Consider the following 13,600-nt stretch of genomic DNA (forward strand, 5'->3'; position numbering starts at 1 on the left):
CCCCATTGATCAGGGAGCCTGACATGGGGCTCAATCCCAGGATCATGACCTGAGCCAAAGGCAGACACTTAACCGAATGAGCCACCCAGGCTCCCCTAAGAGTGTTGATTTTTGTTCTAGAAGTAGTTTAACTGCTGAGCAACTTGAACTTGGGTAACCATGGTCTTACACTTTGCTAGGATGGTTTTGTGGAAAGTTCAGGGTGTTTTCCACATTCCTATTACTGGGCATATTTATCTCTAGGCAGGGAGTTTGGAAGTTTAGGTTTTGTTATAGTGGATCTAAAGTAGATGTTATTCTAGAGTGTGCTTCTTACTTGTAGGGTATGGCCTTACTGGTATTTCAGCTAAATGGCTAGGATGTTGATGAAATATTAACTCAATCTCTCTATTCTGATTGGGCTGGAGCTCTAATGTTTTCCAGCACTGCTTGGTCCACCAGCTTACTGTGCCAGGGTCAAAAAATTATCCCCAGAGATCAAGGGTGAGGCTCACCTTGTGAGCTTTCCTTCTCTCAGAGATTATTTTTGTGCTGCCTGTGGTCAAATGCCTGCAAACAGTTGCCTTGTACATTCTGTTTCGTTTTATGGCAGGAGGATAGTCCTCTGCCAGTTATTCAATCTTACCCAGAAGCAGAAGTCCTCCCCAGGTATAAAATGACTTTGCTTTCTGGCTTGAATGACTAGGTGGTGAGGGCTCCATTAACTGCCTTAGGAAATCTGGGATCAGGAGCAAGTTTAGGATGAACGGTGATGACTTGGGTTTTGTTTGTGTTGCACAGAAGGCATGAGAGAGGCTAGTAGAGATAGTGATAGTTATTCATTCATTAATACTTGCTCTTAAAATTGATCACCATTTATGCATACACAAACTATTCTTTCCTATTATATTACCTTTAAATATCCTCTTTAGGTTTACCTGGGTGGCTCAGTTGGTTAAGTGTCTGACTCTTGATTTCAGCTCAGGTCTTGATCTCAGGGCCATGAGTTCAAGCTCTGTGTTGGGCTCCATGCTGGGTGTGGAGCCTACTTAAAAATAAAATAAAATAAATATCCTCTTTAAATTTTAAGAAACAAATAGCATTGATTTGGACTCTTTCTTGAATTATTTTAGAACTAGAAACAAAGTTGTAGTAAGGGAAGTGTTTGTTTCCCAAGTGAGTTGTCAAAAACTTTGAAGGTTTTTTTTTTTTCTTTTCTTTGAGGGGAAAAGAGCATCTGTTTAATCTTGTGATAAGACGATTTCTGTCTTTTTCTTCCACACTGCCTGAGTGTTACCATTCAGCTACTGTACACTAGATATAACTCTGTGCCACACACACACGTGTTCTCACTGAGGTCAGACTCCTCCAGCATACCAACCACAAATATGAAACAAAGGTGCTGACCCAATTGGAAGAACATGAGCAATAACGACGAATATATTTGGGTGTTCCTGTGGGCTAAGACAGGAATGAAAGTTAAAAAACAAAAACAAAAACAAAAAGACCCACTCTTATACAACTCTGAGCCATCACTATTCCACTAGACATTTCAGTTTTACCAGTGGTAAAACTGCATGAAGGGCAGTCGGGGATTAGACTGTAAAATCTCTTGGCAGTCATTCAGGGGCAGCCACTGTCAAGGAGAAATGATACCATGTCCATTTCTGCATAACTGGGCAGGTCAGCTTCCCACTTGCATCCAGTTTATTACACTCCCTATATCTGGTTGGTAGCTAAGGGGGCTGCAACCTTGAACCAAAGGTCCACAGGGATTTGTACCCTCTGGTTTCTCTTCTAAACATGTTAAATGCTGAGCCTCATCAGCAGGAACATTTTGGTGCTGCAAATTTACCAGTTTTACTATCTCCCCCCTCCACTCCCCTCCCCCCTTACTAGCACCTGTTTCTCACTATCTCAGGTTCTGCTCTTTGTGCCATATGGATGCATATTACAGTTTATTTTTTATTAAGATTTTATTTATTTGAGAGAGAGAATGAGATAGAGAGAGAGCATGAGAGGGGGGAGGGTCAGAGGGAGAAGCAGACTCCCTGCTGAGCAGGAAGCCCGATGTGGGACTCGATCCCGGGACTCCAGGATCATGACCTGAGCCGAAGGCAGTCACTTAACCAACTGAGCCACCCAGGCACCCCGCCATATGGATGCATATTAATTGAACTAATCTTGGTTGCATGAAAATGAACAGAAAGTGCTATGGTTTGCTTTTAGTGTTATGGCAGAAGTCAAAATAATTCATAAGAATTTAATATTCTTTAGCTTGACTGGTGACCATTAGATGACAGACAGCTTTAAGTCTGTATTTTATTTACTTTGCTTAAATTCTTGGTGCCTAACTCAGTGCCTAACCCATGGAAAGCATGCTTGATAATTTTTGCTGTAGAACGAACACCAGGAAAAAGACACCTGTTCCAGTTACTTTGGCATAGGACACTCTAAAGAAAGGTAATATGTTGGCATTCCATCACCTTTAGTCCCAACTGCCTTCATGTGCTTTCCTGACATAGTGGAATGAATTACTTGTTTGCTACACCAAAAAAAAAAAAAAAAGAAAGAAAAGAAAAAAAAGATGTTGACAAACTTTGACATTTAAATCCTGGTCTCATTAATTACTACTTAGCTGTATGGCAATGGGCAAGCTACTTGACATCTCTGTTTTCTCATCTGTAAAATGCAGGTGGTAATTGTACTGACTTCATAGGATTCTTGTAAAGATTAAAAAATGAATGGCATTATACGTGTATTGGCCACAATAAGATCTTAACATATAATTATTATTATAATTGTTCTTGAATAATTTTTAAGGAGATAAATTGATAAGAATGATGTTTATAAATGCCATAAAAGCTACAACTAGTAGCTTCATAAATGCTAACCAGAAGCAATAAATACACATACTTTGGTTATTAAACAAAAATCTGCCTTCAGGCCAAGTGGAAAATAAATTTGTTCTTATATAAGCAAAGATTTTTAAATACTTGTAGCCTATTCTCATGCCTGAAGTAATGCATAGGTATATTTATTTACTCAATAACTATAGTTGTCTGGATTATATCGCTCCAAAAGTTATGTTGAAGTCCTAATTCCTAGTACCTGTGAATGTGATCTTATTTAGAAATAGGGTCTTTGCAGATATAATCAAGTTACAAAAAGGCATATTAGAGTGGGCCCTGAGCCCCATGACTGGTGCCTGTTTATGAGGAGGAGAGGAATATCAGATACAGAGACACAGATACACAGGGAAGAAGGTCATGTGAAGATGCAGGCAGGAACCTGAATGATGCAGCCACAAGCCAAGGACACTGGAAACCCCCCAGAAGCTAAGAAGAGGCATGGAAGAATTCTTCCCTAATCCTTCACAGGGAGCAGGGTCCTGTTGACAATTTGATTTGGGGCTTCAAGGCTGCAGAACTGTGAGAGAATAAATTTCTGTTGTTTAACACCACAAAGTTTTTGTTACTTTGTTATAAGCCAGTCCAATAACTTACAGAAAAGGGGGGCCATTTTTTTTCTCCAATTTAAAATTTCATTGTGAAACAAAGCTTTAAAAATATCTTTAGTTGGATTTTGTTTAAAATACATGGTTTGCATGCAGGAACTTCACACTTCATTTTCCTTTTTAAATTTTTTGGAGGGGACTGATATAAACTATGGAAAGACAAATGCAGGGAGAGGTGTTTTAAACATGGGGTTATGTTTAAGTAACGTGACTGATCTTTAAAGAGTGTGAGTTACATTCTAATAATGTGGAAGTTCTTTATAATGTTTTCCAGGAGATGGGGTTTTGAACTCTATGTGCAGGAAACCATTACATTGGGGGAAAATATTGGTTTATGGGTCTCTGGCTGGGACTTTTAAGTGTTATGTATGAGAAAACATTGAAGCTGGGGGAAGAGAAAGATGTTATAACAAAGTGATCTTTATTATGTTTCAAAACACTAAATTCTGAAGAGTGTTAATAAGCACTCTTCAAATTCATTCTTATTTGATTGCTTTTGTTCACATTTCTGGAGTTGATTTTACTTGTGTTTAAAAAAAAGAAAAACTCCTTTGGAAGTAAAATAAAAACTTAACGCACAAAGCCTTTCAACCAAAAGCACACAATGCTTCTTGAGATATCACAGTTCTAGTTAGAGTAGAGAGCATGACACAGCTCTCTAAATTATGGACAAATAGAGGGTATCCAGGATGTGGGCACAGGCAGCATGGGTGAGAAGAAAGAGCTTTGAAGTTACATAGAGTCCAGATACTTGGAGGACAATAGTCATTTCAGTCACATTTATTTTACCTTTTATTTTTCACACCTATATAATGGAACAAATTTTTTAAAAGATTTTATTTTTTATTTGACAGAGCACACAATCAAGGGGAGCGGCAGGCAGAGTGAGAGAGAAAAATAGGCTCCCCGCTGAGCAGGGAGCCCGATGTGGGGCTCAATCCCAGGACCCTGAGATCATGACCTGAGCCGAAGGCAGACTCTTAACTGACTGAGCCACCCAGGCACCCCTTTCTTATACCTCATTGGTTCTTGATGGATCATTTGAGCAAACACACAAAGTGGATAGAATAATTTCTAGCACTCAGAGAAGCTCAGCAAATACCTTTTCTCCTTCTTCTCCATTGAATCTTTTACATTTGAGATGATCTCTCTGTCTTTACATCCGGGAACTGGAGAGAGGCTGGATGAAATGTCAGCACTGTATCCACAGACCCAAGTTATACTGCAATGACTAGAAAATTCCAGTGTCTTCTTTAGCAGCATGGGACCTGTTAGATTTCCCCTGGAAAGCATAGGGGCTTTACCATCATACTGGGCGATGCCTGGAATTGCCTGTTCCGGTGTAATCACATTCTGTCCCAGAGCTTGAAGGAGATTTCTGCTCATTTTGCGATTTCAGCATGGTACAAAGAAAACAATACTGAACTGGGAGCAATGAGAAATAGGTTGGGGTATAGCTCTAATCTATTTTGTCCCTAATTCCTTCAACTATAAGTTCAGCAGGTGGGAACAGATTATCTCCAAGATTATTTTGGAGATATTAGCTAAGGTATATTTTGGAGTCAGAGGGCTTGAATGGTTTGAATCTTGGTGCCACCACTTAATTGTTCAATTTTTGCCAAGTCATTTAACCCCTTGGAGCCTTAGCTGCATCTATTGAAAAATAGCCAATAATACATAATTGAAAGGATTGTTGTAAGGATTCAATGAGAAAAATATTGGAAGCACCTGGCACAAAGCAAATTCCCAATAAACATTAGCTCCCTTTTACTACATGAGTATTTCTTAAACTATAGCATGAACAGAGTCACCTGGAAGGCTTGTAAAAACACAGAGGTGAAGCCCCCAGAATTTCTGATTCAGAACGTCTGGGGTTGGAGCCCCAAGATTTGCATTTCTAGTGAGTGCCCAGGTGATGTCCCTGATCACGTGTTGAAAATCAATGCTCTGCATCAGGAATTGGCAAAGTACAGCACTTGGGCTCTATTTGGCCCACTGTTTGCTTTTGTGATTAAAGTTTTATTGGAACACATACATGCCCATTGGTTTACATATTATCCATAGTTACTTTCCCACTATGACAGCAGAGTTGAGTGCTTACAACAGAGACTGTATAGCCCACAAAGGCTAAAATATTTATTATTTGGCCTTTCACAGAAAAGTTAGCAGACCTGCTGTAGACTATTATGTGCTATTCTTCCTAGGGAGTTTTAGGGCTCTGACATTTTGTTTAAAGTGTATTTTCTGTCAGGAGGCCTAGATAGCTTCCCAAATATTAGAAAACATATTCTCTGTGAGCCTGAAGACTTGCTTAACTGAATCCATGGAAATATAATGATATCCTTGCATAGCATATTTACTAAGGGGTCTCTTGAATTTGAACCCAAGCTTTGGTTATTTCACTTCTTATACGTTAAATGGGGATAGTAATAGTACTCATTGCATAGAGCTATTAAGCGGATTAAAGGGAGTTATACACTTGAAGCATTTAGAAAAGTCCCTGGCATATAGAAAGCCATCAGTAAGTATTAGCTATTACCATTATTATTACGGGAAAAGGCACCTTCAGAGGGCTCTGTTCTCAGAACCACACTTCCCCTTTCCAGGTTCTTCAAGCTTTTTAATTAGTACATGAGATCATAAAGTGTATTCATTATATGTTTATGATAGCAATATAGCCACTTACTCTAGTTTAAAATATTTGATCACAAATCTTGTTATCTCTAATAAATATCAAAAGCAAAGAGACCAAATTGCGTTTTTATGGGGATGATTCATTAGAACTAATGACAAAATTAATAGGGCAGATTTAGACAAATCTGTTCCTTCCAGCAGTCCTTTGTGGAGCCTTAAAGTCTTTTCTGAAGTGGGAAGGAGATGAAAGGTCCTTTAGATGGAAAAAAAAAAAAAAATCCGGCATATCATGTGAAGGAATCTCTGCGGTCAAGTTTAAATTTTTATCCTGAGTTGTTTGTTCTGAGTCTGAGGCCGTCCAGAAAGGTCATGGAAAATAAGTTTTCTTTGGGTTCTATCACAGGGCTGTTTTGCTTGTAGAACTTTGCCTTCTAACAATCTTTGAACTTGAAGCGCTGGGCACACAAATGATGAACTACAGGCGCTTACTCGGGACATGAACACGGTCTCAGTCGGCTCCACCCTCCTTCCCATCGTTTTGACTGTGATCTTGCTGTCGCTAGGTATACTAACACCACACTTTTCCTGTACCTCCAAACAGCACAACAGTCTTAAGAGCTGGGCAGATATCCATTAGATTCCTGGGTTTTGCCTTAGAACTTCTAAGCCTGGGCCTCTTTTTCCTCTTTTCTAAAATGAGATCATTGACTCATATAGTGTTGTGAATATGAAATCTGAGAGCATGGGACAAGTGCTTGGCGAACTCCTGATGTATGTGAGGACTCCACAAATGTTACAGGTTTGTCTTCTACCCCCGTTACCCCCGCCATTTTTTGAACGATGTAATGAGACCTTATAAAGTAATCTGTCTTTACTTAGTCCTTTAAAAATGGTTTCCTAAGAATGTGGGTCCTTTAAGCTGAACTGTAGCCCTCACTCAAGGGGAACAGCCGTGTGTGAAAGAATTAAAAGCAGCTGGGTTAGGCACAGGCCTTCCTTTAAAGGGTGGTTCTGAGACAGCGCTGGGGCATGCAAGGGGACCAGAGGAATCACTTAGGCGGGGATAAACTAACTGCTGCTAGGGGGTAATGGACTGCCCTGGGAGAAGCCCTGTAGTGTTAACGAGGCAATGAACACTAGGGTGAAAAATAGTAGCTAAGTTCATACTGAAACAGATGGAGTTGAAAGCAATGAAAATGGCCTGAGGCCATTGTAGGTGCAAATAAGGTGAATACACATATATTTTAGGAAACTGAACTGCTAAATTAGTAAGGGTACAAATGAGATTTTTGAAAAGAAATGCCCCCTAACCAAGGTATTGCATAGGTAAGAGTAATATAGATAGTATTAAATAATTTCTTTTGATTCAAAACCTGAGTAGGTGGAGAGCTTATTCCTACATCTGTAGGGTACTTCTCCACTCTGGAAGTAAGTCAGAACATCTTACCAGTATTTTCACAATTCCACATTTCCTGATGACAGCCTTAGAATTGCTGGTGAAGTGTCCATAGACCTGTCCATCGTTGCAATTGATCCAAAGTTGCAGAACAAAACCATGCAACTTTCTCTTGAATCAACACCAAACTCCGAATCTTTAACTTTGAAGATAAAGGTGTACAGTTCAACCTTTATTTCCCTTCACTTGTCTTTCAACCAGATAAAACTGTTTTTCCCATTCTCCAAGCAGCGACCCTCCATTTCTTGGCTCCTGATTACAGAAGTCGGCTTCATCTGTTCATCTTAAAGACATCCAGAGAGCAGCAGGAATCACTTGAATTTCAATATTCCTATTTATTATGGTAGATGATTGAGAGATGACCTGTAGAAGTCTTTTTTTAATTAAAGTATAACGGACAAACAATATTCTATTAGTTTCAGGTGTACATAATAGTGACTCAATATTTTTATACATTATGAAATAATCCCCATAAGTCTAGTTACTATCTGTCACCACATAGTTAACACAATAGTAATGACTTAATTATCATGGACTAGTGTTGAACTAGTATAATGTGTAGTTTTGTAAATAATATCTTCGAAAGTTTCTTGTAACATTCAAGTAAACAATCAAAACCTCATCAAGGTGCTGTGGAGAACTGAATTAAGGATAAAAGGTTTCGATATGCTTTGTTTGCTACACAATATGGTATTTATGCAAATTCATCTGGTGTGGAGTTTAAATTTCCATCCTAATTGTAATTAATGAAGAATTCAAACTTCAGAGGGCAAGGAAAATTTGACTAGGTTGATTTGACCAAGGTTGATCTGACCAAGACTTTATTTTTTTATTTTTTTATTGTTATGTTAATCACCATATATTACATCATTAGTTTTTGGTGCAGTGTTCCATGATTCATTGTTTGTTCATAACACCCAGTGCTCCATGCAGAACGTGCCCTCCTCAATACCCATCACCAGGCTAACCCATCCCCCTACCCCCCTCCCCTCTAGAACTCTCAGTTTGTTTTTCAGAGTCCATCATCTCTCATGGTTCGTCTCCCCCTCTGACATACTCCCCTTTTCTTCCTCTCCTGTTATCTTCTTCTTTTTCTTTTTTCTTAAAATATGTTGCGTTATTTGTTTCAGAAGTACAGATCTGTGATTCAACAGTCTTGCACAATTCACAGCGCTCACCGTAGCACATACCCTCCCCAATGTCTATCACCCAGCCACCCCCAAACCCCCCCCCCCCCAACCACTCCAGTAACACTCAGTTTCTTTCCTGTAAAAAGGGCTTATACTCAATTGGCCGTGAACAATAATCGATGAGACCGACTATAAATTGGCATATTTATTGTTTAGATGTCATAGAAACATAAACAATGACAACAACAAACAGTTTAGAATTTATCTAACATGCTCAGGAATTGAACTATGGTGTCAGGGGACAGCCATAAAACTACTGGATGAAGGAAGGAGGTACTGAGAAGCTACTGGACAGGACTGATAGAGAAGTACCCCTTCTCCCACCCCCAGTGCCGGCCTTGCAGAGCTATTAATTTGTAAAACTCATTCAGTCTTTCAAGATTAAATCATGGATGTTTAATTTCTCAAAAGAACTGGCTCAGTGGCAGAGAAGAATTTATCAAGAGGGTCAGACAATTACACAATGGTCTTAGGACAATGTGTAAAAAGCATGCTGATGATTACAATGATGTCTTTGTTTTATGCCTGAGCATCTTAATTTTATTTGGCCTTCTTGATGCTTGCATCAAACACACAAACAGCTGTTTTACATCAATCCTCATTTGGTACATTCCACATAGTCCATCAATTGTGAAGTGCAATCAATCAATTCCCCAATTTTTCAACAACCACGGGCCAGATAAGATGTGCTTTCTTAAGACAAAACGGTTTTGACTCTGTAGCCAGCAGTATTTTACACTGGCCGTATACTTTCTTCCTCCTCCCCACTAGTATATTTTTTTTTCCTTTGCTGTTAGCGCCCATGACCAATAATACCCTGTGCCTAATCTCAGGCTGTGTGTTGGCCTCATCTCAACTTTTTTAGTTTATCCAAATCCTCTTTCCTTGGGTGACCACCACAGATGGCAAGTTCTGTAATTAGCGCATTGGTCATACAGATTTAGTATTGTTTAGTGGATGGGAGGGTAGAATTTGTGTCCAATGGCCCAAGTCCTCTCTCTTCTCTGCTCTCCACTCTGGGACCCTCGCTCGTCAAAACTTTATGTTCCTATTATCAAACAAGCTGAAAAACACCTACCATCATGTATATATGTGAGCAAATATACTAGGGGGAAAGGTTGACTACATAAATCCATGATATCGATATTCTCATCAACATGCAAAATGCATCAATGTGCAAAATGCATCTCATAATGCAGAAAGGTAAAACATTGTGAGAAACTCTTATTGGTTTTCTAAAAAAACAAACAAACAAAAAAAACCAAACCCAAAACACCAAAACATTTCAGTTAGTATATACCTAATAAATATTTATCAGATACCCTTTAAATTACAGTGAGTCAAATTCCCTTTAATTCAAACTAAACATAAGAAAAAGAAACTATTTTAGATATTAATTTTCCTAATACCAGTTAACACGGCATGGTGTGAATAATTTTATCCTGTAACAGAAATTAATGGAATTCTAAATGAAATATAATCTATAAACTTGGTAAAGGGGGAAGAATAAAGGTGACACTGACAAAGTTAGCATAAATTAAAGCACAAGGAGAAACAACTGAGATAAAGCAATCTTCCAACACTGAAGAAATCATATGCAAGTTATATATCAAGTAAACTTAAGGGTGCCTCCTTGCGTCAGACTTGTAAGGTAGAAAATTCTGATATCAGCACTGGAGAACTTAATATGACTCAACTATGGCTAATGACCCCTGTTTAATAGGAGTATAATATTCATTAGCTATTATTAGTGATACTTGTGGACATGACACCTTTCTTCCATTACTAAGTTACCAGAAAAAGATGATTCTAAACTAATTTCTCTGTAATAATGTAATGCATGGTATTTCCCCAAATTCACAATACCTGAAGATTCACTTTCACCCGATTTTCCTGGAGGTAATGCTGCTCCTCATCATGGTAATCTGAGAATCTTCCTCTGAATTAAAAACTCAGCTCCCACTATTTGGGCTCCGATTTTTGCCCCTACGTGGCTCTATTTCCTAATCAAGTTCACGTGAACCGTCTCCATCAGTGCCATACAGGATTTCCATCTTGCTGCCAGTCCTAACCTCATCATGGTACCTAAGAGTTCTATTCCTTTGCTTGCACACCTGTACTTAAATGAAAAATGTTTATTGTTTTCAGTTGCTCAATCCAAACATGGTTTTATTGTTACTCTGATTGACAGTATGTATAAAAAAGCTAGTAAATTTATAGTCTGAACTTCAGGCAGCAAGCCAATTCTGAGATAAGTTTCTGCAATCAAAATTAACTGCACCATTGACTGGAATGAAGAAAAAGCATGGAAGTAGAGGTTAACATCATAAAAAGAACAGAAGAACCTGTGGGGGGAAGTACACCTCCCCACTCTATTTTCTTAAGATGTCTTTCAAGGATCTTTTTGGACTAGTGATCAAGACCATTTCCTGGTTACAAAAGCTCTATATCATTAAGGCAAAGGGCACAGTGGCCGTTCTGTCCTAGATTTTATTGGCAAATGCCCAGCTTTGATATTATGTATGTAGCGTGTATGCTAGGCAATTTGAAATAGACCTTGAACTCTCCGGTGCTATCAATGATTAGACTTCTTTCCCTCAACATAGACATTGACTTCTAAAAGCTGGGGGGTTTTGTTCTGATGTCTACTATTCAAACCTCTCTACCGCCTGTCCTACCCCTGCCTATGTCAGATGATTGTCCCATCTGTTTGCATAAAAACCCTGATTTGGCCTGGATTTGGATTTTATTTTTTCCCACTCCAATGTATCAGATACCACCCTAACCCATCCAAAAGACAAGAACCCACATATTTCTGCACAGAATGACTGACTCTCCTCTGACCCCATTGACCTACCTGGACTCCCAGTCTAGATTTTCCCTCTGGGTCTTGGGTTTCCTGTTGCTGCCTGACAAGCTCTGTAACACCTCGGGCTTCCAGTGCCAAGAATCCTGCTCCAGACTGAGAGGGCATGCTCATTATCCTTCCAAGTGATAGATGTCACCATGGCTTCTGTCTCTGAGGAAGAAATATACTTCTAGTCAGAGCTAACAGTGTCCGAGAAATACAAAAGTTTGGACTAGATAATTTCTAAAATCTCTTTCAGGCCTAAATTCCGGATTTCACATTTATAGGTGGGAAAACTGAGGCTTGGAGAAGTTGACTCTTCAAGGAAAAGAGAAAATGTGAAGTTGCCTATTGATAAAGGCAGAGGTACCATCAGAGATGCGCTGGCAAATGTTTAACAACCAGATCTCGGGGGTGGGGAAGAAAAAAGTTCTGATTTATAGCATTTCTGTAGTGTACCTCAGGTGCTGATTTCTGTGGTATCAATACTCCCATGATAGTTGATTTCAAACTACCAGCATGAGTCAACCAGCTGCAAAATTCCTTAAAATTTAACAATCAGCTCTTGGGATCTGGTACCTGTCAGCTCCAGCACATCCCCCAAAATGTTCTGATTTGATAGTGATAATGCAAGGACCACTTGGTTGGTTCTATTGCCCTGCACTTCTCCAAACTTTATAGGTAAGATCACTTAACCCTAACCTGAGGGCATGGCACCATTCCAGACTCTGAGACTAATGCTGTTCCTAGACTCAGGGAACATAAGGACCCCTAAGGCAGTAATTCATTGAGCACTGACTTTTTCAGGCTTCCTCACTCCCCTGTTCCCTGCCTTGTTCTTTGGTTCTACTGTGAGGATATCCAGTCTCCTCAGGGGCTGGCTTGCTGCCCAAGAACCTATTCACCTTAAGACTCAGGTTTCCATACATGGTAACTAAAATCCACCCCAAGACACACTCATGAGTTTATTTTACTCTAATATTTTATCCAGTTGTGTAGGTGAGAACTGAAACACTAAGAGAAGCAGCTACAGTTGAATTGTGGAAAACAGGCATCAGGGTGGTGTGAGAAATGCTCATAATGAATCTATAGCCACTACAGAAATGTGTTCTTTCTAAAGACATTGAGCTCCTTTATCTTCTTTCACTTCTGACTTATAAAAGACTAAAAATGCATAAAAGCCTTTGATGCTGAGTCAAAGAAACATCACAGTCATGTACCTCCCTCTTGAACAAAAGACATTCCACTATGATGTCATCAAAGGTAAACTGAATTCAAAATGTAGCCTAGGAAACCCATCATGAATGGCTATCATTTTGAAACCAGAACTTAAAAAATATGAATTCTGGCACAAAAATGAATAGTTATACACAGTCATGATCGCAAATCATAGTGCACTGACCAACTTGTTAACAATTCAGAGAAAATCAATCCAACAACAGAGAAATACACAAGAATGCATCTAACAAATTATTATGCAAACCTTTAAAATTATAGTTTTGAAGACCATGCAGCCACATGAGGGATGCTTAAGATTCTGTAAAAAGACATGAAACCATGTATCATTAATAGTATAACAATGTTTGTAAATGTACATAGTAAAAAAGCCCTAGCAGATATTCCTGAATTATTACGTTAGGGTGGGAATTACTAGTTTTTCCTTTTTTCTAACTTCCCAAAGTTTCTATAATGTGGTTACATTATTCTTACACTGAAAGAATATCTAAGCTAAAAACAAACGATTAAGTAATAAATTCAAAAGCCACCTGGATCCCTAACCAGGACCCTGACCACTCTTATGAACGCTGAGAAAGCCCTCGCCCTGAATAAGATCCTTGCTGCACGTATGCAAGGCTCAAGGCAGACCTCATCACATCGCTTGGACCAGAAATACCATTTCAAATAGCAAAAGACTTGTGGCAAAGTGAGGACACCTGAGGTGAGCTGCTGTCATTCATCCTTTTTCCTCGGCTCTC

The 13,600-nt window shown here is 39.1% G+C and overlaps 1 protein-coding gene across 1 annotated transcript in view; it reads right to left on the minus strand.

The window, feature by feature from the left end:
• The window catches only part of COL24A1 (collagen type XXIV alpha 1 chain), a 414,236-nt gene extending 402,536 nt beyond the window's left edge, over window positions 1-11,700 (minus strand). Inside the window, exon 1 of the mRNA XM_027615241.2 lies at window positions 11,634-11,700. The gene's annotated coding sequence lies outside the window, so the exon portion shown is untranslated. The remainder of the gene's footprint in view (window positions 1-11,633) is intronic.
• Between the last annotated feature and the right edge of the window lie 1,900 nt (window positions 11,701-13,600).

The sequence above is a fragment of the Zalophus californianus genome, chromosome 4 (genome assembly GCF_009762305.2).
Source record: "Zalophus californianus isolate mZalCal1 chromosome 4, mZalCal1.pri.v2, whole genome shotgun sequence".
NCBI classification, from domain to species: domain Eukaryota; kingdom Metazoa; phylum Chordata; class Mammalia; order Carnivora; family Otariidae; genus Zalophus; species Zalophus californianus.